Source organism: Pinus tabuliformis, chromosome 6, assembly GCF_031772625.1.
Source record: "Pinus tabuliformis cultivar Carrire ecotype Pingquan chromosome 6, CPIR1, whole genome shotgun sequence".
Taxonomy (NCBI): Eukaryota; Viridiplantae; Streptophyta; class Pinopsida; order Pinales; family Pinaceae; genus Pinus; species Pinus tabuliformis.
The window spans coordinates 1,982,556,999-1,982,584,998 of record NC_142292.1 but is presented as its reverse complement, the minus strand read 5'-3'; the positions used below and the strand labels follow the sequence as shown (position 1 = coordinate 1,982,584,998).

Below are 28,000 nucleotides of genomic sequence, written 5' to 3'. Positions count from 1 at the left end.
TGATTATGTTGTGCCTTATCTACGAGAGAAAGCATGAGTTTTCTTGCCAATGTCTGGCCAGCTACAAGCCACACATGGTTCACTTTCAAGATTATAACCATCAACTCCACCAAACAGCTGGGTGCGTTGTATAATTTGGCATTCTGACATTTGGATGCAAAACTCTATTTTGTTTGACTTCTTTGTCTCTGATTGCTGATGATGTTCTTTCTGTTTGTGCTTTTGCAGGGACAGGAGCTACTGAAGCTATTGCCATTTGAAGAGCTGGAGAATCTAAAACATTTTGACAAATCACATCTTCTAAAAAAAAACACATTTGATGATTTCTTCTTCAAAACAGGGTTTTGAAGAAGAATCAATCTCACATTATTGACGATGACATCCCTGAAAAACTTACTGAACCTTCCTCTGGCCTGCACAAGACCAAACCCTGGACTCAAGAATTAAAATGACTCTTTAATGACTGCAAATGATGAGAAATGAACCTTGGTAAATTTGACTGCAGCGGACTGACAAGACGGAGTCTAACATCGGCTCCAATGGGGATGGCAGCTATCGCTTCTTGGAGGTGCCAAGAACCGCAGAGCTTTGGGAGAGCAGACAGTGCCTCCATCCATTGGGCTATGGAGTCATTATTTCGAAGAAACGACAAAAGACTAATGACTTAACTTATTAACTGGAAAATCGACTCAAACTGACTTGATGCAAACTGAAATGACTGAATTAAAACAAAAACTTTCTGAAAAGGGCAACAGTCCATCAAGATTTGGAATCATGATGACAACCACCTGCATACTAATGAAATATGTACAATCATGTATAATGGGCTTTCCAATGTAACTAATCAATCAGATGGCTTCTTGACGGATTTCCCTGATCAGATTTGCTGGTCAACAATACAAACTGATAACTGGGCATCCAAAAACATAGCTGACCATGATCTCCTTCATCACTGAACACTGCAATAATCACTTTCACTGCTAACTGTAACAAATCTGCCTTTGGATCCTGAAAAACATGAATATTTACCTCTTGTTGAAGAAGCAAGTCTTTCTCTTCTAATTATGATCTGTCTTTATCATGTACTTCAGTAAAAGTATGCTCCTGGGCTTCAAAAAACTCTGAACAGGTAGATGAGCAGATCTCCTCTTGTAAAAAAATTTCAACACATGAAATATATGAAGAATCTGAAAGGTAATCCTGTATGCTCTGATATTCTGTAGTCTGACAATATGGTAGGTCATCTTCATATGATATCACAACCAAATTATCAAGTTCCTTATTACATTCTTCAATCATAAGGAAAGAAACTTCAGCTGATTCTTGAAGTGCAAAAATGACATTTCTATCATCTACCATAAATTCATCCAAAGGAACAGTTTCACTTACTTGAATGAATATCTCATATTGCTTTTCATGAACATCTTAATCCAAAACTCTGTCTTTGATCTCAACAGCAAAGCTCTCTTTGATGGGCTTCAGCACAAGATATGCTTGGTCATTACAATTTGAATCTAGTTCTGAAATAGCTGACTTGACTGCATCACATTCTGAAATTGAATCTTGACTACCCTGCACGCTGTCTTCTTCTGTGGGAAGATCTGAAACGACACTTTCTCTTTCATCATTTTCAGCCATATGGCCATCTTCAACCTGCTGATCTTGATTTTGCTGCAAAATTTCCTGGTCATCTTGATGGGTATCCACTAGGTTCTCTTCATGTTGCTGAAATGGATTCTCATACAGAGCCTCCATGATCTCATCATCCATAAAATTATCATCTTCATAATAGTTCTCAAGGATTTCAATAAAAGTAGAAGCATGTTTGCATCAATCATGAACTAAATTTAATGATGGATAAGATGCTTGATTTCTTTCAATGAACAAGGCATGAAAATCCTTTAAATAGTAAATACAGGCCAACGACAAATTTTCATACCACGATTGGGCTTCACCTTCCAAAGTGGCCACGAATATCTTCATCATGCAATCTTCAGGTAAATCCACCTTCAACTTGCAAATATGCATGTGAAATCTAACCAGATGTAAAGTAGCATCCTTCTTATCATCATCTTTAAACGTAGGCAGATTCCTTGACCAATCTACCTTGGGCATCTTATTCGGAAAACCTGGAATGTGATCTCGACTCATGGGAGCATACCTTCTTGTGATTCGGTCCATCTTGAAAATCTCATAGCTACTGATCTCCCTGCAGTGAAGTCACCATGAAGCATTGATTTCTGAATTTGTCAGTGAATGAAGTCGTCAGGTGAATGATTTCAGCCTTGTGGTGTCTGATCATTGTTCACCATCAACCATCAGATCTGAACTTGATACACGTACTGGGGAAATTAACAAGTTAGATGTCACGTTTACAAGTTAGAGTATGCTAATGCAAAGCAAAAGCATTTCGAAGGCTACCTGGCATAACTTCAGGCTCCGTCTATCGCTATAAAACAAATGACATCAACAAGCAAACCATGTTCTCCCCAGTATGGTCACCACTATGTTAGCGCTCAAATCTGCCTCAGGCTGAGGAAAGAAAAACTTGAGGCCACATCAAACCACGCTCAGCCTCGTAGCTAGCCCTACGAGGACAGGAGAGGGCTCTCTCCGGGTCTATCTCGGCAAAAGGTCTTCAAAAGGGGCTGAGATGACCGATAAGGAATACTGATTTTAGGCTAGTAAATTGATAGAAAGGGGTTTTTTGATAAATGATTGGGTTTTTTGGGCTGTGTGGGGCAAAGACAGCAAGAGCAGAGATTTAATCAAAGGCACAGAATACTCCATAAGGCAAGGTAGGCAAGAGCTTAAGCATCCAAACTGAAATTATATGAAATGGAAGGACTGTTAAGAGAGCTGAAAGGGGCATTAATGTATGAATCCCTTTCAGACAAAGGAAGAAATACAAAACATGAATACTTCTCTAGGGCAAAGTAGTAAGCTGAATTTTACCTTTTTCACTCAAAAACATTCAAATTGAAAATGATTTATGAATGAAATGAAAAACATTACAAGACACATATGAAACAGAGAAAAACATAATGCTAAGTTGTTACCACGGGGGTCTTATGAAACAGAGCTGTACTCTTCAATTAATCTCTGTCAAATAACTGTACAATAAAGCTCTTTGTTCTCCTCCACGCACCTCTCAGAACTCTCTCTCTCTTTTTACAAGTGATTTTTAATACATTAAATAAAACTCAGAAAGGAGATAATTGATCGATGAAAATAGGGCATTGTTACATCAATAATCATGAAAATAGGAAAACTCTGCTCTAAAGGGAATAACATTGTATTTGTTTGTTGATGACCAATGAAAGGGCGGAAAACCATAGCTGAAGACCTTTCCGAATCACAACTGAAAACAAAAATAGACCCCCAATTTTACTGCTCTGCTGTTGTGGATATCTTCTCTCTAATTTTGGCTCTCGGACTATTTATTTCCCCTTACAAATAAAACCAAATTTTAATAAAAATAGCAAACAGAGTTCCGCAACTATTGCACAAACTTTGATCGCTCTTTTTCAAATTTCTGTTCCTTCTTCGTTAACATTCTCACTTCTTCACCCTCACTTGGATTATGAGGTGTACAATCCTCTTCAACAGTTTTCTTAATTCTTCATTTGCCGCCATTCCAATCTGTCATATTTTAGATCCATTCTTTCCAACAAGAATTTTTTGATGGCTGAGCTTAAACACAATGAAATGTTGCTTTATGCGTAAAGACCCATATTGCATTGATTTCCAATCAATCAAGCACTGATCCACTGTATATGGTATTTCCTGATGAATACAATCCAACATCTTCGTACAACTTCAAGAGATAAACTTTTCAAGTACTCCTTGTCCATCAACATGGGATCTTCACCCCAAGGTCTTTTAACAGCTTGATCCATTAAATATTTTACAAGATCTTTGACACCAGAACCTCTCATTCCAGCTATCATGTAAAATTTATCATATCCAGGGAGGTGTCCAAATTCGGAAGCAACTTTCAATAAGTTTTTTTTTTTAACTTCAATTAAGTCATCCTTATTCATGCATAAGATTCGCTTTTGTTTGTGTTTCACAGTTTCTCCCAGCTCTTTCACAAGAGATATTACCCTCGGATCAGGCTTTATAAGATGTCGATGAGCATTAACCATTACTATTAGTACATTATAGAGAAATAATGATCCTCATGTACTTTCAGTGCGTTGTGTGACATCTGCACTGTAAAAGCGGCCAGAACTACTGTGCATGACACAATTTGTGTGTTCCCCTTTTTTTATCACTCCAAGGATCTCATCTCAATGTGATCTCCGCGAGGAACTTATCCGAGATTTTCGGCACTGTTGACAATTCTTTTCGGTTTACAGTCATATAAGGAAGTTGTGCCTTTATGGAAGATAGCGTGTTCACTTTAACCTGGAGTTCATCACTTGTTTGCTTCTGAAATTACCACGAATGTCAATCTCTCGCTTCAAAACTGTTTCATTCAGCGCCAAAGAAGCTGCCAAAGCATCGACTGCTACGATGATGCCACAGTGAAAATGACTTTGCACGCCTTTTGAGGCGTTTTAACACCAAACTAGACGCAGGAACAAAAAATTTTGGCTCTATGACTGTTTGGGTAGCGCACCTGCCCAACGGGTAGCGCCCGACAAGTGGGTAGCGCCCGTGTTAATTATCACTCGCTGTGGAACTTATGTGGGTAGCGTGCACTTTGTATGGGTAGCGCCCCCCTCCACTCCATGGTTCTTTAAACAAATTTTCGCTCTCCACTTCTCTAATTCGACCTTTACTCCATCACATTGTTCCCACTCCAGTGATTGCCTTTGTCCAAACTCGAATTACAGAGAATACTTCTTAGTCCATTAACAAATTTTGGATCCACACTCAAAGTTGATTATGTTGTGCCTTATCTACGAGAGAAAGCATGAGTTTTCTTGCCAATGTCTAGCCAGCTAAAAGCCACACATGGTTCACTTTCAAGATTATAACCATCAACTCCCCCAAACAGCTGGGCGCATTGTATAATTTGGCATTCTGACATTTGGATGCAAAACTCTGTTTTGTTTGATTTCTTCGTCTCTGATTGCTGATGATGTTCTTTTTGTTTGTGCTTTTGCAGGGACAGGAGCTGCTGAAGCTACTGCCATTTGAAGAGCTCGAGAATTTAAAACATTTTGACAAATCACATCTTCTAAAAAAAAAACACATTTGATGATTTCTTCTTCAAAACAGGGTTTTGAAGAAGAATCAATCTCACATTATTGATGATGACATCCCTGAAAAACTTACTGAACCTTCCTCTGGCCTGCACAAGACCAAACCTTGGACTCAAGAATTAAAATGACTCTTTAATGACTGCAAATGACGAGAAATGAACGTTGGTAAATTTGACTGCTGCGAACTGACAAGACGGAGTCTAACATCGGCTCCAATGGGGATGGCAGCTGCCGCTTCTTGGAGGTGCCAAGAACCGCAGAGCTTTGGGAGAGCAGACAGTGCCTCCATCCATTGGGCTATGGAGTCATTATTTCTAAGAAACGACAAAAGACTGATGACTTAACTTATTAACTGGAAAATCGACTCAAACTGACTTGATGCAAACTGAAATGACTGAATTAAAACAAAAACTTTCTCAAAAGGGCAGCAGTCCATCAAGATTTGGAATCATGATGACAACCACCTGCATACTAATGAAATATGTACCATCATGTATAATGTGCTTTCCAATGTAACCAATCAAGCAGATGGCTTCTTGACTGATTTCCCTGATCAGATATGCTGGTCAACAATACAAACTGATAATTGGGCATCCAAAAACATAGCTGACCATGATCTCCTTCATCACTGAACACTGCAATAATCACTTTCACTGCTGGCTGTAACAAATTTGCCATTAGATCCTAAAAAACATGAAGATTTACCTCTTGTTGAAGAAGCAAGTATTTCTCTTCTAATTCTGATCTGTCTTTATCATGTACTTCAGTAAAAGTATGCTCCTGGGCTTCAAAAAACTCTGAACAGGTAGATGAGCAGATCTCCTCTTGTAAAAACATTTCAACACATGAAACATATGAAGAATCTGAAAGGTAATCCTGTATGCTCTGATCTTCTGTAGTCTGACAATATGGTAGGTCATCTTCATATGATATCACAACCAAATTATCAAGTTCCTTATTACATTCTTCAATCATAAGGAAAGAAACTTCAGCTGATTCTTGAAGTGCAAAAATGACATTTCTATCATCTACCATAAATTCATCCAAAGGAACTGTTTCACTTACTTGAATGAAGATCTCATCTTGCTTTTCATGAACATCTGAATCCAAAACTCTGTCTATGATCTCAACAACAGAGCTCTCTTTGATGGGCTTCAGCACAAGATATGCTTGGTCATTACAATTTGAATCTAGTTCTGAAATAGCTGACTTGACTGCATCACATTCTGAAATTGAATCTTGACTACCCTGCACGCTGTCTTCTTCTGTGGGAAGATCTGAAACGACACTTTCTCTTTCATAATTTTCAGCCATATGGCCATCTTCAACCTGCTGATCTTGATTTTGCTGCAAAATTTCCTGGTCATCTTGATGGGTATCCACTAGGTTCTCTTCATGTTGCTGAAATGGATTCTCATATAGAGCCTCCATGATCTCATCATCCATAAAATTATCATCTTCATAATAGTTCTCAAGGATTTCAATAAAAGTAGAAGCATGTTTGCATCAATCATGAACTAAATTTAATGATGGATAAGATGCTTGATTTCTTTCAATGAACAAGGCATGAAAATCCTTTAAATAGTAAATACAGGCCAACGACAAATTTTCATACCACGATTGGGCTTCACCTTCCAAAGTGGCCACGAATATCTTCATCATGCAATCTTCAGGTAAATCCACCTTCAACTTGCAAATATGCATGTGAAATCTAACCAGATGTAAAGTAGCATCCTTCTTATCATCATCTTTAAACGTAGGCAGATTCCTTGACCAATCTACCTTGGGCATCTTATTCGGAAAACCTGGAATGTGATCTCGGCTCATGGGAGCATACCTTCTTGTGATTCGTTCCATCTTGAAAATCTCACAGCTACTGATCTCCCTGCAGTGAAGTCACCATGAAGCATTGATTTCTGAATTTGTCAGTGAATGAAGTCGCCAGGTGAAGGATTTCAGCCTTGCGGTGTCTGATCGTTGTTCACAATCAACCATCAGATCTGAACTTGATACACATACTGGGGAAATTAACAAGTTAGATGTCACGTTTACAAGCTAGACCGGAGATTGACTGAAGCAGTGTTTATCTACTTCCGCTAATGCAAAGCAAAAGCATTTCAAAGGCTACCTGGCATAACTTCAGGCTCCGTTTGTCGCTATAAAACAAATGACATCAACAAGAAAACCATGTTCTCCCCAGTATGGTCCCCACTATGTTAGTGCTCAAATCTGCCTCAGGCTGAGGAAGGCAAAACTCGAGGCCACATCAAACCACGCTCAGCCTCGTAGCTAGCCCTACGAGGACAGGAGAGGGCTCTCTCTGGGTCTATCTCGGCAAAAGGTCTTCAAAAGTGGCTGAGATGACCGATAAGGAATACTACTTTTAGGCTAGTAAATTGATAGAAAGGGGTTTTTTTATAAATGGTTGGGTTTTTTGGGTATGTGGGGCAAAGACAGCAAGAGCAGAGATTTAATAAAAGGCACAGAATACTCCATAAGGTAAGGTAGGCAAGAGCTTAAGCATCCAAACTAAAATTATATGAAATGGAAGGACTGTTAAGAAAGCTGAAAGGGGAATTAATGTATGAATCCCTTTCAGACAGAGGAAGAAATACAAAACATGAATACTTCTCCAGGGCAAAGCAGTAAGCTGAATTTTACCCTTTTCACTCAGAAACATTCAAATTGAAAATGATTTATGAATGAAATGAAAAACATTACAAGACACATATGAAACAGAGAAAAACATAATGCTAAGTTGTTACCACAGGGGTGTTATGAAACAGAGTTGTACTCTTCAATTAATCTCTGTCAAATAACTGTACAATAAAGCTCTCTGTTCTCCTCCACGCACCTCTGAGAACTCTATCTCTCTTTTTACAAGTGATTTTTAATACATTAAATAAAACTCAGAAAGGAGATAACTGATCGATGAAAATAGGGCATTGTTACATCAATAATCATGAAAATAGGAAAACTCTGCTCTAAAAGGAATAACGTTGTATTTGTTTGTTGATGACCAATGAAAGGGTGGAAAACCATAGCTGAAGACCTTTCCGAATCACAACTGAAAACAAAAATAGGCCCCCAATCTTACTGCTCTGCTGTTGTGGATATCTTCTCTCTAATTTTGGCTCTCGGACTATTTATTTCCCCTTACCAAATAAAACCAAATTTTAATAAAAATAGCAAACAGAGTTCCGCAACTACTGCACAAACTCTGATCGCTCTTTTTCAAATTTCTGTTCCTTCTTCGTTAACATTCTCACTTCTTCACCCTCACTTGGATTATGAGGTGTACAGTCCTCTTCAACAGTTTTCTTAATTCTTCATTTGCCGCCATTCCAATCTGTCGTATTTTAGATCCATTCTTTCCAACAAGAATTTTTTGATGGCCGAGCTTAAACACAATGAAATGTTGCTCTATTCGTAAAGACCCATCTCGCATTGATTTCCAATCAATCAAGCACTAATCCACTGTATATGGTATTTCCTGATGAATACAATCCAACATCTTCGTACAACTTCAAGAGATAAAATTTTCAAGTACTCCTTGTCCATCAACATGGGATCTTCACCGCAAGGTCTTTTAACAGCTTGATCCATTAAATATTTTACAAGATCTTTGACACCAGAACCTCTCATTACAGCTATCATGTAAAATTTATTATATCCAGGGAGGTGTCCAAATTCGGAAGAAACTTTCAATAAGTTTTTTTTTTTTAACTTCAATTAAGTCATCCTTGTTTATGCATAAGATTCACTTTTGTTTGTGTTTCACAGTTTCTCCCAGCTCTTTCACAAGAGATATTACCCTCGGATCAGGCTTTATAAGATGCCGATGAGCATTAACCATTACTATTAGTACATTATAGAGAAATAATGATCCTCATGTACTTTCAATGCGTTGTGTTACATCTGCACTGTAAAAGCGGCCAGAACTACTGTGCATGACGCAATTTGTGTGTTCCCCTTTTGTTATCACTCCAAGGATCTCATATCAATGTGATCTCCGTGAGGAACTTATCTGAGATTTTCGGCACTGTTGACAATTGTTTTCGGTTTACAGTCATATAAGGAAGCTGTGCCTTTATGGAAGATAGCGTGTTCACTTTAACCTGGGGTTCATCACTTGTTTGCTTCTGAAGTTACCACGAATGTCAATCTCTCGCTTCAAAACTTTTTCATTCAGTGCCAAAGAAGCTGCCAAAGCATCGACTGCTTCGATGATGCCACAGTGAAAATGACTTTGCACGCCTTTTGAGGCATTTTGACACCAAACTGGATGCAGGAACAAAAAACTTTGGCTCTGTGACTGTGTGGGTAGCGCCCCTGCCCAACGGGTAGCGCCCGACAAGTGGGTAGCCCCATGTTAATTAACACTAGCTGTGGAACTTATGTGAGTAGCACGCACTATGTTCGTAGCGTGCACTCTGTATGGGTAGCGCCCCCCTCCACTCCATGGTTCTGTAAACAAATTTTCGCTCTCCACTTCTCTAATTCAACCTTTACTCCATCACACGGTTCCCTCTCCAGTGACATCTGCACTGTAAAAGCGGCCAGAACTACTGTGCATGACGCAATTTGTGTGTTCCCCTTTTATTATCACTCCAAGGATCTCATATCAATGTGATCTCCGTGAGGAACTTATCCGAGATTTTCGGCACTGTTGACAATTGTTTTCGGTTTACAGTCATATAAGGAAGCTATGCCTTTATGGAAGATAGCGTGTTCACTTTAACCTGGAGTTCATCACTTGTTTGCTTCTGAAGTTACCACGAATGTCAATCTCTCGCTTCAAAACTGTTTCATTCAGCGCCAAAGAAGCTGCCAAAGCATCGACTGCTGCGATGATGCCACAGTGAAAATGACTTTGCACGCCTTTTGAGGCATTTTGACACCAAACTGGATGCAGGAACAAAAAACTTTGGCTCTGTGACTGTGTGGGTAGCGCCCCTGCCTAACGGGTAGCGCCCGACAAGTGGGTAGCACCTGTGTTAATTAACACTGGTTGTGGAACTTATGTGGGTAGCGCGCACTATGTGCGTAGCGTGCACTCTATATGGGTAGCGCCCCCCTCCACTCCATGGTTCTGTAAACAAATTTTCGCTCTCCACTTCTCTAATTCAACCTTTACTCCATCACACTGTTCCCTCTCCAGTGATTTCCTTTGTCCAAACTTGAATTAAAGAGAAGACTTCTTAGTCCATTAACAAATTTTGGATCCACACTCAAAGTTGATTATGTTGTGCCTTATCTACGAGAGAAAGCATGAGTTTTCTTGCCAATGTCTGGCCAGCTACAAGCCACACATGGTTCACTTTCAAGATTATAACCATCAACTCCACCAAACGGCTGGGCGCGTTGTATAATTTGGCATTCTGACATTTGGATGCAAAACTCTATTTTGTTTGATTTCTTTGTCTCTGATTGCTGATGATGTTCTTTTTGTTTGTGCTTTTGCAGGGACAGGAGCTGTTGAAGCTACTGCCATTTGAAGAGCTGGAGAATTTAAAACATTTTGACAAATCACATCTTCTAAAAAAAACACATTTGATGATTTCTTCTTCAAAACAGGGTTTTGAAGAAGAATCAATCTCACATTATTGACGATGACATCCCTGAAAAACTTACTGAACCTTCCTCTAGTCTGCACAAGACCAAACCCTGGACTCAAGAATTAAAATGACTCTTTAATGACTGCAAATGACGAGAAATGAACCTTGGTAAATTTGACTGCAGCGGACTGACAAGATGGAGTCTAACAAACTTTATTAGATATTATTATTTTTTGAGGAAGTTCGATTCCTCATGTAATGATTTTAATTTTGTAATAATAGGAATCGTCTAACAAGGTGAAGGAATTTCCCAGACGGCCAAAAGTGGTCGAAATATTGGCAAAAAAAATTCAAGAAATCTTGCAACAACAATGTTTGAATCTTGTTTTTTATAGTGGAAATGGATTCAACACCATCAAAAACCTCTTGGGAACCCAAAATCTTGAAGTTTGACAGTTGTAACCTAGATTCACAAAAATCCCTACCGGATTTTATCAAAATATATTTGGAATTTCCATGATTTTCAGGGAAAAAAATCGGTCTGGTTAGACTACTACGTAATAATTAGTTGGACTCTAGAAACATTATTATCGAATATTATGGATTAGGCTAGAGAAAAAGAAAAAGAAAAAAGTGTCTTAGTTTTGTTTTTTGCAAATTAGTTACTAAAATAATTGGTATTATCCACTTATTATGGATCTTGATCCTATTTTAGATTTAGAATGATTTTTATAAATTAGTAAGTATGTGGAGAACTAGAGAAGGAAAAAAACTATCTTGTTGTAATATATTTTTTCAAGATATGATATTATTTTGGTTTTTGGCGGAGTATTGCAAATAAATGTTGTTGCTTTGATGCATATTCCAAGCAACCATTTTGATCCTCTGTAAAATTTGTGTGTAAGTGTGGGAGAGGTGTGGAGTATGAGTAAATGGCCAATGATAATGAGGCCAATATTATATTGTAAATATTTTTATCTTAAATGAATTATATCTGAGTTTTGAGTGTAATTGTTGTGTGGGTTTTTAAATTTGTGGATTAGAATTTGCAGGCAGTTGCATCTTGCATCATTTTTTGTATCAAAGCAGCAATAGTAGTTATGGTAGATCGAAGAGGAGCAGCAAGAGGGACAGCTTGGGGAGCACGATTAGGCATGCCTACAGCAAATGTGGCTTTTCAAGTAGAATTGTGGAGACTTCATGAGAGGATGGCAGCCATGGAAGCTACACAAAAAAGAGGAACTGACATGGGAGATGTTATTGATGTTGAAGAAGAGGCTTCTAGTGAGGAAGAAGAAGAGGAGGCACCAAAGGAGAAAATGTTGAAGATGTTTGCCAAGATTTATGCCCGGCCAAAAATAGAAGTACCATTATATGAAGGCAACTTGAATGTTGATGAGTTAATGGATTGGATACATGCATTAGATAAATAATTTGATTATGAGGATGTTGACAAGGATAAGAAAGTCAAGTATGCATTGACTAGACTTAAAGGACATGTAGCCCTGTGTTGGGACGAGGTACAAATTGAATGAAAGAGGAAAGGAAAAGCCAAAACTAAAGATTGGAACAGGGTGGTGTTGAAACTAAGGTAATTTTTTAACTAGAGATTATCGCATTAATATTTTTAAGCAATTACATAACCTTAAACAAAGGAATATGATTGATAAAGAATACATTGAGGAATTTTACAAATTAAACATTAGGGTTGGAAATGTAGAAGAGAATGATGAAAAAGTTTCAAGGCACATTACTGGTTTAAGGTTTGAAATTCAAAATGAAATTAGCTTGTTGCCTTTGAAAACTGTGGAAGATGCATATCAGGCAGCTTTGACAGCAGAAGAGAACATTGCCCGGAAACAAACATTGGGGAGTAGAGGAAGAAGTCCTTTAAAGGATAAGGGACAAACTAGAAAATAAGGAGTCAAGCCTCCAAAGGAAGAAGCGAGAAGTTCTAGTAGTCAAACACCAAGAGAAAGTGATTTTGGAGGGAGGAGATCATTTTCGAGAGGCAGAGGTTGAGGAAGAGATTATCAACCCAGATGTTTCACTTGTGGACAATTAGGACACATGTCTTGGGAATTTCTTGAACGTAGATTAACAATTCAACGAGGTGCTCATGTGGCAGAGGCAAAGGGGGAGGATGGAGATCTAGTTTCAATTGTAAATGCTCCTAAGGAAGGTGAATCTTTTCTATTAAAAAGAGTGTTGATCCAAGCAGAAAAAGAGACCAAAGGACTAACTCAAAGGAGGAGTTTGTTTAGAACTATTTGTAAGTCCAAAGGTAAGTGTTGCAAACTTGTGATTGATAGTGGTAGCACAGATAATCTAGTCTCTATTGAAATGGTAGAAAAGTTAAACTTAAAGAAGACACCACATCCTACACCTTATAAGGTCTCTTGGTTACAAAAGGGTCATCAAGTTTTGGTTACTGAGCAATGTAAGGTAGAATTTCAAATTGGAAGTTATAAAGATGAAATTGTGTGTGATGTCTTGCCAATGGATGTTTTCCATATTCTGCTAGGAAGGCCTTGGCAATATGATAGGGACATAACACATAATGGAAACCAAAACACTTACAGTTTTGAGAAAGATGGGAAATTACATACACTTCTACCATTAAAGGATGCAAGCAGTAATCAAGTGTTAATGTTGGATAACAAAGAATTTTTTAAGGATGAAGCAGAATGCAAGGAATGTGAACTAGTAATTGAGGTAAATCACTTGTTTCCAAAAAAATCAAGATTTGTTCAATGAATATGAGAATATGATAATCAATGAAATGTTTATGGTAGAAAATAGAGATTAGTTGAGTATCCATGGCATAAATGGTTATGAATTAAGAGATTTAATAAATGAACAATAGAATAATGTCAAGGAGAAGGTTTCTTTGGAAACCAGTGAGAAGTTAATGTCTGAAAAACTCCAAATTCCAAATGAATACAATCACAATGAAGAATCTTTTGGACAATAAATATAAGCAGTCAACAAAGCGAGTACCTTGGGAACCATAAAGAAAAAAATTCAAATTAATTTTGACATGTTTGTTTCATGTGCATGAAAGATTGTTTCAATTATACAGGTTCAGATCCTTCCAAAGAAGTTCTTGAAGGAATTAGCCAGAAGAATTGAGAGAGATAAGTTTCCAAAAGCATACTAAAATAGACTTCATTTTTTTAATGGAGAATCTTGGGAAGCTGGAGAAAATTTGAGTCATCATGAAAAATTTCATCCAACTACAAGTTACAACAAAGGGTTAAAGATTTCATGTACAGGAGTCCAGGAATATTTTGTTCTTCGAGAGTCTGATGTCGGAGCATTGGAAAAATTTTATAAACTTTATTAGATATTATTATTTTTGAGGAAGTTGGATTCATCATGTAATGATTTTAATTTTTTAATAATTAGTTGGACTCTAGAAACATTATTATTGAATATTATGGATTAGGCTTAAAAAAAAAGGTAGTCTCAGTTTTGATTTTTCGAAATTAGTTACTAAAATAATGGGTTTTATCCACTTAATATGGATCTTGATCCTATTTTAGATTTAGAATGATTTTTGTAAATTAATAAGTATGTGGAGAACTAAAGAAGGCAAAAACCATCTTGTTGTAATATATTTTTTCAAGATATTATGTTATTTTGGTTTTTGGTGGAGTATTGCAATTGAATGTACAGGCAACGTACTTGTTGCTTTGATGCATATTCCAAGCAACAACTTTGATGCTCTGTAATTTTTGTGTGTGAGTGTGGGAGAGGTGTGGAGTCTGATTAAATGGACAATGATAATGAGGCCAATATTATATTGTAAATATTTTTATCTTAAATGAATGATATCTGAGTTTTGAGTGTAATTATTGTGTGGGTTTTTTAATTTGTGGATTAGAATTTGTAGGCAGTTGTATCTTGCATCATTTTCTTTTTTTATTTGGGTGGTCTTGGTGTTTCTAGGATTCCTTTGTCCTTGGTTGGGATTCGACACTGGTTCAAACTAAGGTGGTGGTTCCTACTTGTGCGCATCTAGAATTTGGGTGTTTCTGTTCTATGGGGGTGGTCAGTGCTCGGGTCTCCGTTGGGTCAAGGGTATTGGCTATGCCCTGCTGCATCCTTATTATTCTGAAATTGGTGTTGGGATTCAACCTTGGAGAGCCTCATTCTCTCTGAGGATTTTTCATTAACCAATTTGATCGAGTCTGACTTATTTATGTATGGTGATAGTAGCGAGGTTGGTTTTTATTGGGTTTGAGAGTGGGCATAGTGCACCACTGTAAGATAGGCATGTTTCATGGGCAGGTTTGGAGGTTTTTATCTTGGCTCAATGGGTGCGCAATGAGGCCAACTCCAAGATGCACGAGGGCTAAATCGCCCCTTCCGGCATCGTCACCTAAGTGGGGGAGGGATCGGAGCCAACAGATATTAAGGTTTGGTAGACGTTGCAGTGGAAGTTCCTCATGAGGTGGCCATGGGAGTGGTGGCTGCAAGCTGCCCAAAGCCAAGGAGGAAACATCTAGGTGTGTGTTAGCATAGGCATGGCTAGGCACGGGAAAGCGGGCCCTTCTAGTCGATTTAATTCTTAGTGGAATTTAGAGAAATATCTGCAGGAGCTTCTAGAGGCATGGGATAGGACTCGTAGGGAAGAGCATGAAGCTGAGATGGAGATGCTTAATCAACTGCAGTATTTACAATGTCATCTCCGAGAAAGAGTGTTGATGATTTGTTGGGGGGGAATCTTCTTGCTGAAAAGGTAGACAAACTGGAAACTTGGCTAGCTCATTTTGAGCAGCATGTTAGATGTTCATATCGCCCTCTTCCCCCTCTAAGTACTAAGCCAGACAATCCAACTTCTGTTACTTCATATTATTGTGACTGGTGTTTTATATATTTTGCATGTATTTTGGTGCTTTTGACCTTCCAGACTCTGCACTGCTTCCCTTAGTCTTTTTTTGCTTATATGTAACACTCAACTAGCATTGGTCAACAAACCTAGTCGGGGTGAGACCGTTTGTTTTTTAGTATCTTTGTACTCCTTTTTTATTAATCAATAGAATACCGACTTAAAAAAAAATATTGTTCCACCAAATAACTGCAAATAATTAAACTAAAATTTTAAAAATCCTCAAAAAAATACATTTATAAAGATAATAAATAATAAATAATATTATTTATTATTTATTATTATAATTTAAATCATAATAAAAAAAAACATTTATTGTTTTGTGTTTATTATTTTTTAATATTTACAACAATAGATAGAATTTTGTATATAAATTTTACATTAAAACAAAAATTAAAATAAATAATATTTCCTATATAAATAGTTTTAATTAAAATTTAATAATAATTATTACAATTTTATATCTATATATATATATATATATATATATAAAGTATTACTTATATTTTATATGTTCTTGTTTATATTCTATTTTATATTAGGTTATATATGTTCTTATTTATATTCTATTTTATATTAGGTTATATAAAGAATATGGTTAGAAGGTTTTGACTTATATAAAAATACCGTTATAATAACAGTTAGTGTATTTAGGTAAAAAAAATTAAAGATAATAAATATAAATAGTATCTCTTATATTAGTTTTTTTTATCATAATGAAATAGTTTCATTGTATTTCTGCATTCATTATTCTTTAAGCATTATATATTTATATGAATTTGAGTCATTTACAAATGTAATGAAAATTTTTGTTAGAGGAAAATATACATAGATATAAGGGTTTTTCTAAAACCAATAATGTTTTAATTTTGTGATATATATATATATATATATATATATATAAAATTGACATTTCTGGTATCTCTTTCACTTTGACTTAAAAAAAAAGGGTGAGAGTCATATAAATATAATTTTAAGTGGATGTATAAAAAAAAATACTTCTTGTAATTTTCTAAATTGATGAAAATATAAGTCATATTATACAAAATATATATATATATATATATTATAATCTCATCATATTATATATTTATATAAAGAACCCTATTAACAGAAAAAAAGAAAAATGACAAGCAGAATGAGTGCTTTCAACAACAGCAACGGTTCGAGTCCCAGGGGGGTTGAACCAGACGGAGCATTACTGGAAGCCCCGCAGCAGATAGGGCACACCTCATACAGCTTGTAGAACGATGATTTGTTGCTTGGTGTCACGAGTGGCCACAACAACGATGCCGAGCAACGCTTTGCTAAGCCAGAGATGTACACGAAGCCGCTTGTGGGATCCATCCAGATCTATGCGAGGCACGTCTTTCTCTGCTACAAGAATCCCGAGATATGGTCGCCTTAGGTGGAGGCTGCTGAGTTTGATCGCTTGCCCAGGCTCCTCGCTGCGACACACAAAGCCCGCAAAAATGAGACTCCAAGAAAGACGAAAATGGAATACAGAGCTAGGGTTTCTCTGAGTGACAATGGGATTTTGGGCGCGGTAACCATATACTATTCCTTGGACAGATCATTGGGCTGTAGGGCTGCGGATCCTTCGGGCAAATGGTGGCTACTGTTTCAAGGAAGGGGTTTAATGGAGGAACCGGCTCGTTCGAAACACACAGTTCTGATTTGCCGCATATACTATTGTTATTTCACTGAGCCCATAGAGGGCGAACCCTTCTGGACGAAATGGCTACTACGGATGTATTGGAAGGTTGTTTGGTCTGTGGGGACTGTGTTTCCATCTGAGCACAAAACATTTGATTGTATCCGGATTGGCAAATCGAACCCCTGTTGTGGCCTGCCACTGACTGAGGGTTGTGCTATGGGATGCGGAGCAACTAAGGGAGCATTTTGGTAGATGGGTCATTGGGCACGAGGCACCATGGTGGAGGATGGACCATATGACGATTATTTCCTTGAACCCTCTGCAACCATCGGCTACCAGCATTGCTCAACAGTCCAGTGATTCATGAACAAGTGCATGGATGTGCATCGACGAGTCTCGCTTTATGGACTATCTGCGATGACACAAATCTACACCCTCCTACATTCTCTAGGGACTACTGCATCGTTCGGGCTATCTCCATTTATGTGGTCTACTGATCATAAAAATGAGCCTAGCTACTGGAAACTGGACAATACATACCTGAAGGAGTTCACAGAGAACCCATTACAAGGCACCACATCTGACCCTGCATGGCCTAGAAACCTCCAGTCAGAAGCAGAACCCCTGGTAAACTCTCAACGATATCAAATTTTTATTAAAACCCCTTTGGGGATATCTATCTTGGTTTGGGTTCTTGCAACAGACTCTGTTTTACATTTGAAGAATCACATTTTCCACCATATTGGATATCCTGTCGGATCTCAACATCTGATATATGGGGGCAGAGCTCTCCAGGATACCAGACCTCTCATGGACTACCATATTATATCTATGTCTACAATAACACTCAATATGAGGCTGAGAGGTGGTGCAGTAGCAGCCTACAGTAAAACAAAACAAATAGGAGGCGACATAGAGAGCAGTTCAACAAAAAATATAGAAACACAACAGAAGCACAAAAATGCAGGGCTTTCTTTCAAGAACATCCTCCAAGGGAAAAATACTCCTACAGCGACACCAAAGCAAGTTGGAACTGAACCCAGCCCATATATTGTGGAGCAATTGAATTATACCCCAGAATTAAACATAGATATACCAGAAACAGACGAACATTGTAATATTTTTGAAAAACAAGCTATTATCTGTAGATTCAACTATTTTTGGCCAAAACCTGTCGAGCTCTTCCAATGGATTTTCACAAACTAGACTACTCACTATGAAATTCATCTCTGTTCCAAGGGTTTCTTCATTGTAAATTTCCCTTCAACAGAGGCTAGAGACATTATATTACAAGAAGGACCATGGTTCTGGGGATCCACGAGCCTCTTCATCACACCATGGTTTCCAGAATTTGATGCAAATACTATGGTTGTATCCAGGATGCCTGTATGGGTCCATTTACACAATCTCCCATTACATCTTTGGAACCAACAAGTCCTTGCAGGTATTGGCAACACCATTGGGAGATACATTAAAACAGACTCACAAAGACTAGAGGAAAGAATTTTCACTTTGGCACGAATTTGTGTGGAAGTAGATCTCAACAAAGGCCTGCCATACTGCATACAATTGAAACACAAACAGAGGTGTTGGACACAGGTACTATATTATGAAAATACAGTATTTAGATGCAGAATATGTCGGCAAATAGGACACCTACAAAATACATGCCTTGAAGCCAAAAAAGATACCCGAAGAAAGAAAAAACAGGGAAGCAATTCAAGTGATGGCAATTTCCCCCACCACTTTCAGATGAGGAGGAGGAAGCTAATGTGGAACATCCCATTGTTGGGTTGTGTTATGTTCTTTCCATGACTAGCCCACGTAGTTAACCGGGGGGTTAGAGAGGGGGCGGAGCCCCCCTTCGTTGTGCCGATTGTGCAATGGGGGGGGGTCACAAGGGGTTTGAGGTGTACCTGTAACCCCACTTTATAGGGTCTAGGGAAACACCCTGGAAAATTTTGGTTTTGGACCCTATGTTAGGTTGGGCGAACCCACCTATGGTTTTGTGCATGATTTTTGCACATGTTTTTTAGACGCGATGGTTTTCGGTCCATGGTATTGGATGCTTCGGCACGTATAAATATGTATTATAACATTGAAAGGAACATAATGAAAAATCAAGTTGGTAGTCCCAGTTTTGGGATCCAGGGGAAAATCTCTATGTATATGTGTTTTATGTGTTATTCTCTCGCATTTTTTCATTTTATGTGTTTTAGAATTTGTATGCAGGTAATTTTTGTATGGGTTAAAACCTACATTTGGTATCATAGCAGTTTTGGCTTCAAGGGGATGCCTTTGTTGCTGAGGGGTTTCACTCGGGCCTGTGGTAGACCCTGTTTAGTGGGAGATCTGCCAGATAGATTCTGGTGGTGAAAGAAGATGGCGAACAATGGAAAGATAGAGATCAAGAAATTTAATGGTCAGAGTTTTGAGTTGTGGAAACTCAAGATGGAGGATCTGTTGGTGGATAAAGATCAGTGGATCGCGGTAGATCCGGGTAGTAAACCAATGGGAGTGTCTGATGAAGAATGGAAGAAGTTGGATCAGAAGGCAAAGAGCACAATACAATTGTGTGTCTCAGATTCAGTATTGCTGAATGTATCAGGGGATGCTACGGCGAAGGCTTTGTGGGACAAGTTAGGGACTTTGTACCAATCTAAGTCTCTGGTGAATAAAATGTTCTTGCGGAAAAAGCTATATAACCTGAGGATGAAAGATGGAGACTTGGTGGCAGAGCATCTGAAGGCATTTAATACTGTGGTAAGTCAGTTAGCATCTGTTGATATTAAAATTTCAAATGAAGATAAGTGCATCAGTTTTTTTTGTTCTCCACCAGATTCGTGGGATAGTCTGGTTATTGCAATAGGTAGCAATGCAACTACCTTGCAGTTTTATGAAATGGTCTCATCCTTGCTGACAGAGGAGATGAGACGGAAAAATATGGAGAGCCAGAATGGTGATGCCTTGTCTGTACGAGGACAGTCCCAGAATAGAAACAAAAATAATTCATCGAGTGGGAGATCTAAATCTAGAGGGAGATCTAAATCTCCAGGAAAACCTGTAAAGGTGGTGTGCTAGAAATGTGAAAAGGAAGGGCACTACAAAAGGGACTGTAAATCTAAAGCTCCTGATAAAGGAAAGGGATCTAATGATGCTCCTTCTGTAGAGGCGAAAACCACCTCAGATGAAGGTGGGGATGTGTACTTGGCTTCTTCAAGTACACATGTAGATCACGAGACATGGTTGATTGACTCAGGTGCGTCCTTTCACTTCACTCCCCATAGAGAGTGGTTCTACGAGTATGAGAAATACGATGGTGGTGATGTCTTCTTAGGGGATGATAGGAAGGCTAGAGTCATTAGTCACAGAAAAGTAAAGTTGAAGTTGCAAGGTGGAAGGGTTAGAACACTTCCGGGTGTTTTGCATATTCCTGCATTGGCCAGAAATTTTATTTCTGTAAGCAAGCTGGATGATGCAGGTGTAAAAACAGTGTTTGAGAAGGATACCTGCAAAATGGTTGGGAGAGCACTGGTATTGATGTCGGAAGTTCAAATTGGAACTCTGTACAAGCTGCAAGGTAGCACTGTTATTGATGGGTGCAACAGTGTTGTGGTTTGTGAAAGTGGAGCAAAAAATCTAGTGGTCTCTGGAGAGAAGACCATGTTGTGGCATCAAAGGCTTGGACATATTGGAGAGAAGGGCCTTTGAATACTTCATGGTAAAGGTATGGTAGAAGGTATGAGTAATAGCTCTCTGGATTTTTATTTATGTGAAAATTGTGTCTATGGGAAGCAGAATCGGGTGAGTTTCCCCTCTAATAGTAAGAGGGCGAAACAAATATTAGAACTTGTGCACAGTGATGTGTTTGGACCTGTGAAGGTTCCATCACTGGGTAAGTCTATGTACTATGTATCATTTATAGATGACTTCTCAAGGAATACATGGATATATTCCCTTAAGAAGAAATCTGAAGCCTTTGACAGGTTTAAAGAATTTAAGGCTCTCATGGAAAATCAGACAGAGAAGAAGATAAAGGTGCTAAGGATAGATAACGGTGGAGAGTTTTGCAGTAAGGAATTTGAAGAATTCTGTAAGTGTGGTATAGCACGATAGAAGACTACTCCATATAGACCTCAGTAAAATGGAGTTGCAGAAAGAATGAACAAGACATTGATGTAAAGGGCAAGAAGCATGCTCAGTGGTGTCGGATTAGGACAAGAATTCTAGGCAGAGGCGATGGAGACAACATGTTACCTGGTCAATAGATCACCTTCATCAGCATTGGAGGATAAAACTCCACAAGAGGTATGGACTGGTAAGAAACCTTCTCTTTGACATCTGAAGGTATTTGGATGTGATGCATATGTACATGTTCCAAAGGAGAAATGAACCAAGTTGGATAGTAAATCTGAAAAGTGCATCTTTATTGGGTATAAGGATGGTTTAAAGGGTTATAAGCTTTGGAACCAGTAACAAGGAAGGTTGTGTACAACTGAGATGTGGTGTTCAGAGAGGTGAAAGATGTTATTAAACATGAAGTCCAACCAAAGGAACCTAAGAAGATAGAGTTTGAGCTAAATGAGGAAGAATCAGACTCTACAGCAAAGGAGGAATCAGAAGATGAAGAGCCACAAACTTCGGGTGTGAGAAGATCAGTTCAAGAAAGGAGGCATCCATAAAGGTATAGTCCATCCACTTTCTATTCAAATTTTTCTTTATCTATTGCTGATGATGATCCCAGAACTGTGAAGGAAGCAGTAGATTTAGAGGATGGAAAACTCTGGAAAGAGGCCATGGTTAATGAAATGGCATCTTTGCATAAAAATGAGGCTTGGGATCTGGTGGAGTTCTCGGCTGGAAGAAAACCCATTGGCAGCAAATGGGTGTTCAAGAAGAAGACAAATGCAGAAGGAAATGTGGAGAAATACAAAGCTCGGTTGGTAGGAAAAGGTTATTCCCAGGTGCCGGAAATTGATTTTGGTGATATTTTTTCTCCTATTGCCAAGGTAACTTCTATTAGATTACTTTTATCTGTTGCTACTGCTTTTGATTTTGAGTAGAACAGATGGATGTGAAGACAACATTTCTTCACGGGGATTTGGAAGAGGAAATCTACATGAAGCAACCAGAAGGCTTTGCGGTGAAGGGTAAGAAAGAACTAGTATGCAAGTTAAAGAAGTCTCTGTATGGGTTAAAACAGTCACCAAGGATGTGGTATCAGAAATTTGATACATTTATAAGGGGACTTGGCTTTACCAAAAGCAAAGCAGATCACTGTGTGTATTTTAAATTAATTGGTGATTGTGTTTTTTATTTGGTCTTGTATGTGGATGATATGTTGCTAGTTGGAAATGACAAAGAAATTATCCAAGATTTGAAGACCCAATTGTCCTCCAAATTCGACATGAAAGATCTTGGTGCTGCAAACTATATTTTGGGCATGGAAATTAAAAGAGATCAAGCAAAGAGGAAGATTTGGTTAAACCAAAGGAAATATGTCGAGACGATACTATAGAGGTTTAATATGTAAGATATTAAACCGGTGAAGGTTCCTATTCCTGTAGGTGTGAGGTTATCTGCAGAACAGTGTCCCAAGACACAAGAAGAGGAAGAGGACATGTCCCGTGTTCCATATGCAAGGGCAATCGGTAGCTTGATGTATGCAATGGTATGTACTAGACCGGACATTACAAATGCAGTGGGAGTATTGAGCAGGTTTATGTCAAAACCAAGCAAGGAGCACTGGACAGCAGTGAAGTGGGTTTTTAGGTATTTGTGTGGCACTAGTGATTATGGTTTGTGCTACCAAGGAAGATCAGGATTGGACAGAATGTTGGATATTCGTGGCTTTGTTGATGCAGACTGGGTTGGAGATCTGGATCAGAGAAAATCTACAAGTGGGTATGTGCCTAACCTATTTGGAGGTGCAGTCAGTTGGATGAGTAAGAAACAATATGTAGTGGCACTATCAACTACAGAAGCAGAATACATGGCAGCCACTCATGCAAGCAAGGAAGCATTTTGGTTGCAGAGATTGTGTTCAAGTATGGGGTTAGTACAGGGAGCTATAAGGATAGACTATGACAACCAAAGTGCAATTTTCTTAGCAAAGAACCCCTCATATCATTCAAAGACAAAGCACATTTATGTTTAGTATCACTTTGTGAGGGATATGATAGAAGACAAAAAGGTGTTGCTAGTAAAGGTGGACACTTTAAAGAATACTGCAAATGCATTGACAAAATCTGTGAGTTCTGAGAAGTTATCTTGGTGTAGAGAGACAATGGGTGTTTCAGGGCTGGAAAAATGCCTAAGCTCTCTTGTGGCCCCCTGTGGAAAGAAAACAACAAGTGGGATAATGTTGGGTTGTGTTATGTTCTTTCCACGACTAGCCCACGTAGTTAACCGGGGGGTTAGAGGGGGGCGGAGCCCCCATTGGTTGCATCGATTGTGTAGCAGGGGGGGGGCCACATCACAGGGGGTTTGAGGTGTACCCATAACCCAACTTTATGGGGTTCTGGGGAGTGCCCCGGAAAATTTTGGCTTTTGACCCTATGTTAGGTTGGGCAGACCCACCTATGGTTTTGTGCATGATTTTCTCACATGTTTTTTGGACGCGATGGTTTTCGGTCCATGGTATTGGACGCGATGGTTTTTAGTCCATGCTATTGGATGCTTCGACATGTATAAATATGTATTATAACATTGAAAGGAACATAATGAAAAGTCAAGCTGGTAGTCCCGGTTTTGGGATCTAGGGGGAAATCTCTGTGTATATGTGTTTTATGTGTTATTCTCTTGCATTTTTTTATTTTATGTGTTTTAGAATTCGTATGAAGGTAATTTCTGTATGGGGTTAAAACCTACACCCATATCCAATGAGAACAATCATATGGACAAAGAACCAGAAGTACAGGTAATAAATCCACAAGATCCGATGGACTCACAACCGACAAAGATACCAAATACAATGGATACCAGTGGATCAAAGAGACTACATACATCAGACAATTTTGATTCTGATAAGGACAACCCTCAACTTGAGGTTGACACTTCGCTTGCACTTGTATCTTTGATGCCAACTCAAGGGGAGTGGCGCAAGGTTGAGAAGAAAAAAGGGAGAAAAGCATGACCTTTCTCCCCATTTGTACAATATTTTTTTTCTTTCTATGAACATCTGATCAACAGTCTTTGACTTGCTGATGAATGTGTCTCGCATCTACAACATGTAATTTTGTTTTCATTAATAAAATTACGATTTTTCTTCCGGAAAAATATAGATATATCTATATATATCTATATCTATATATATATATATATATATATATATATATATATATATATATATATATATATATATATATATATATATATATATATATATATATATATATTTAGATAGATATATATAATATGAATTTAAAAAAAAATTATAATCTAATCAAAATATAAACTTTTTTATAGTAGTAATATTTTTTTAAATTCTTTTTTATATCACTTGATTTTTTAATTATAAAAATAATTAAAAAAGTCTGTGTAAATACATATTTTAAATATTAGACAAGTCAATTTAGAAGATGATATTGAAACATATTTGAATATATAATTTTATTTATTTTAAATGGAAAATCACTAAAAAAAAATTGAGATTCTTTAATTAATATCTTAAAAAAGAAAACTTATTTTACTAGGTATTTTCAAATTTATAAAATTATTAATTTTAAATGATAAAATTAGTGAAATAATTTCTTCTTTGCTCAAAGTAGTGTAGAGGAAGCAGGTTGTGCTGGCACAATCTTAGTTGGGAAAGTCATCATCCTTCTTCTCTATGCTAACAATATTGTTCTTCTCGCAAGGTGCCCATCTAATCTTGATAAGCAACTTAGACTTCTTAAGGATTTCTGCTCTACCATGGGTGATTGTTAACACTGACAAGACAAAAGTTATGATTATCAAATCCAAAAAGGACACTTACGCTAATTTTATGTATGACAATAGTAACTTGGAGGAAGTGTCTTCTTACAAGTACCTAGGAAATGATATTCATCACAAGCTCAACTGGAACTATAGCATTGAGAAAAGGATTAATGGGGGGTGGAAAGCTTATTTTGGTCACGAAAATAATTGCAAAATGGAAAACCTGATAATGTGGGATAGAAAGAAGTTCCTCTTTGAAACTTTAGTCACTCCTGTTATCTTATATGGATGTGGGGTTTGGGGTTGCAGCATCTCTAGAGAATCTTGGGGAAAGATTGAGCAAACCCATAAGCGTTTTATAATGTATAACCTCAAAATTAAAAGCAATACACCCTATCCTATTCTCCATATAGAAGTGGGTATTTTCCCTATCGAGAGCCTAGTTATGACTAGGCTTCTGTTGTACAAGCATAAGCTCAATAACATAGGAGACCATAGACTTCCTAAGCTAGCTTTAAATTCCAGCCAAAACCACCTAAGGCTCAAACAGGGTTGATATAAAGACACCAGGGCTTGGTTAAACCATTGGGAGATCGACGAGAATGTTTCATTGCAAAACATTAATAACATTAAAAATATTGTTACTTCTAAGTTCAAAGAAAAAATGTGGTGTGAGAAAGATTTAGCAGCTAAAAGAAAATTAAGATATTATAAGGAGGTCATCAACCCCACCCTAGAAGATCAAAAGTATCTCTCGGTTTTAACTAGCTCAAAGAAGAAAATTAATATAGCCAAGATTAGAACGAACTCTCATGAGCTCCATAATGAAACGAGTCGTTGGGCAGTTCCTAAAACACCATGGATGGAAAGGATCTTCCATCTCTGTGAGAATATGAACATCGAGGATGAAAATCACTTCCTCTTAGAGTGCCCTGCGTACAACCACATTAGATCTCAGTTTCATAATCTTTGTTGCAATACTAACCTTCCTAGCCTTCTACATTGTCAAAATTATAGTGAGCTCAAGAGGCTTCTCTCCAAGATTTTTGAGCATAGCAATAAAATCTTAAATCAAACTAAATAATTCGTTTCTTTAGGTCCGATAGACCAAAGTTTGGTCTCAGTGGACGTTAACCATCATCATCATCATTAATAATAATACCAAAATTAATAAAATAAATCAGTAATATTATTACTATGAGCAATAAATAGTTTTTTTTTTTCCAAATACAATGCAATAAAATGAAATGGAACAAGTGAATTGATTAAGAAAAATGCATACTTGTAGGTGAGAAAACCTCATGTTGAATTCTAAACAAATTTATCTAAATTGTACCAGAAAACATAGTCAATCTACCTTTACAAATAGAAGGAAGGGAAGTAATGGCCCCCACTTCATCTCTACCAGCAAATCATCTATATAAATAATTATATTTTTTTATTCCATGCACAAACTTAGTATTTGTAAAAAAAGTTTAATTATTATTCTTTTTTATCTATATATGTTTGTTGAATATATTTTTTAATTCTATACATAAAATATAATTTTTTAATTCTAAGCAGTGAGGAAAACTAATATCTGCAACATATTGTGCATAACTTTTTAAGATCTAGGATTTATAGTATATACGTTATACATGAATAAGATTTTAACGGAACATATAAGACTCTTACACTCAAGCAAAACCTTTTGTGGATGTAAAATCAAAGGAATTTAGAGATTAGTATTTCTGAAGGTGATTTCAAACCTTTAAAGATGCATGAAAATGAGTTAATGAAAATATCAACGTGTAGAAACTAAGAATTTTGTAACCTTTTTAAAAATAATATGGTAAGTAAAAGGGAGACATTACATGTTAGTAGTTTTTATATCTATGTTGGAATCATAGATTTAAAAACTGGAACCGGTGACTGGACCGGTCCACCTAATAAATTGGGTTTAAAACCAGAACTGATCAAAGCGGGACTAATCAGATCTCAATGAACTGGTTTTAAAAAAAATGCATTAAATACTTAATTTTTAATGAAAAATAAAAAATTATTTTTAAGATTTAAAACCATGATTCCAAACCAATAGAGACAAAATATGCAATGTTTCTCATTTATATACCATGTAAAGGTGAATATATCAAAATGGCACTGAGTGCAATACATATCATCGACAAAATACATAAGCAATGAGGCTCTAAATGGTCTATGAAGTCCAAAAACAATGCTACAAGCTATGAAGTCATTGGCCTACTACAAAACTACAAGTCTAGACTCTACACATCATAAATCATCAAATTCATTACCACTACTAGACATAGGATCATCATCAAGAGCTACATAGACATCATTTGGTTCAAATTCTAAGGATGCCTCAACATCATCTATAACATCAGTAGCATTGCCACCAATAAAAATAGAAGTGGACCTAATGGAAGCATGAATTGGTCGAGTTGCATGACTAGTGCCTTCCATTGGTTGTTTTCCTTTCCTTGATGTGGTTGCTAATCTTGGTTCTGATTGTGCCACCAAATTTGCTTCATCCCCCGCTAATGCCATGTCAATATCAAAATCAACATCAAACACGGGATCTCTAGTCTCCTCCACCCATTCTAATGTTGGATCAATATCGTCCAATACAATGGGATCTAGATTAGGTTTTTTGTTCATCATTTGGTTCTACCTTAGTCGAAGGTTGTATTGCATGAAGACAAGATCATTTAACTGTGTTTGTTCTAAAAGGTTTCTCTTCTTCATGTGTATGCACTCA

At 37.4% G+C, this 28,000-nt stretch overlaps 1 pseudogene; it reads right to left on the bottom strand.

The window, feature by feature from the left end:
* Positions 1 to 8,478: 8,478 nt before the first annotated feature.
* Positions 8,479 to 27,789, bottom strand: LOC149267155 (GTP-binding protein ERG pseudogene; annotated as a pseudogene).
* Between the last annotated feature and the right edge of the window lie 211 nt (positions 27,790 to 28,000).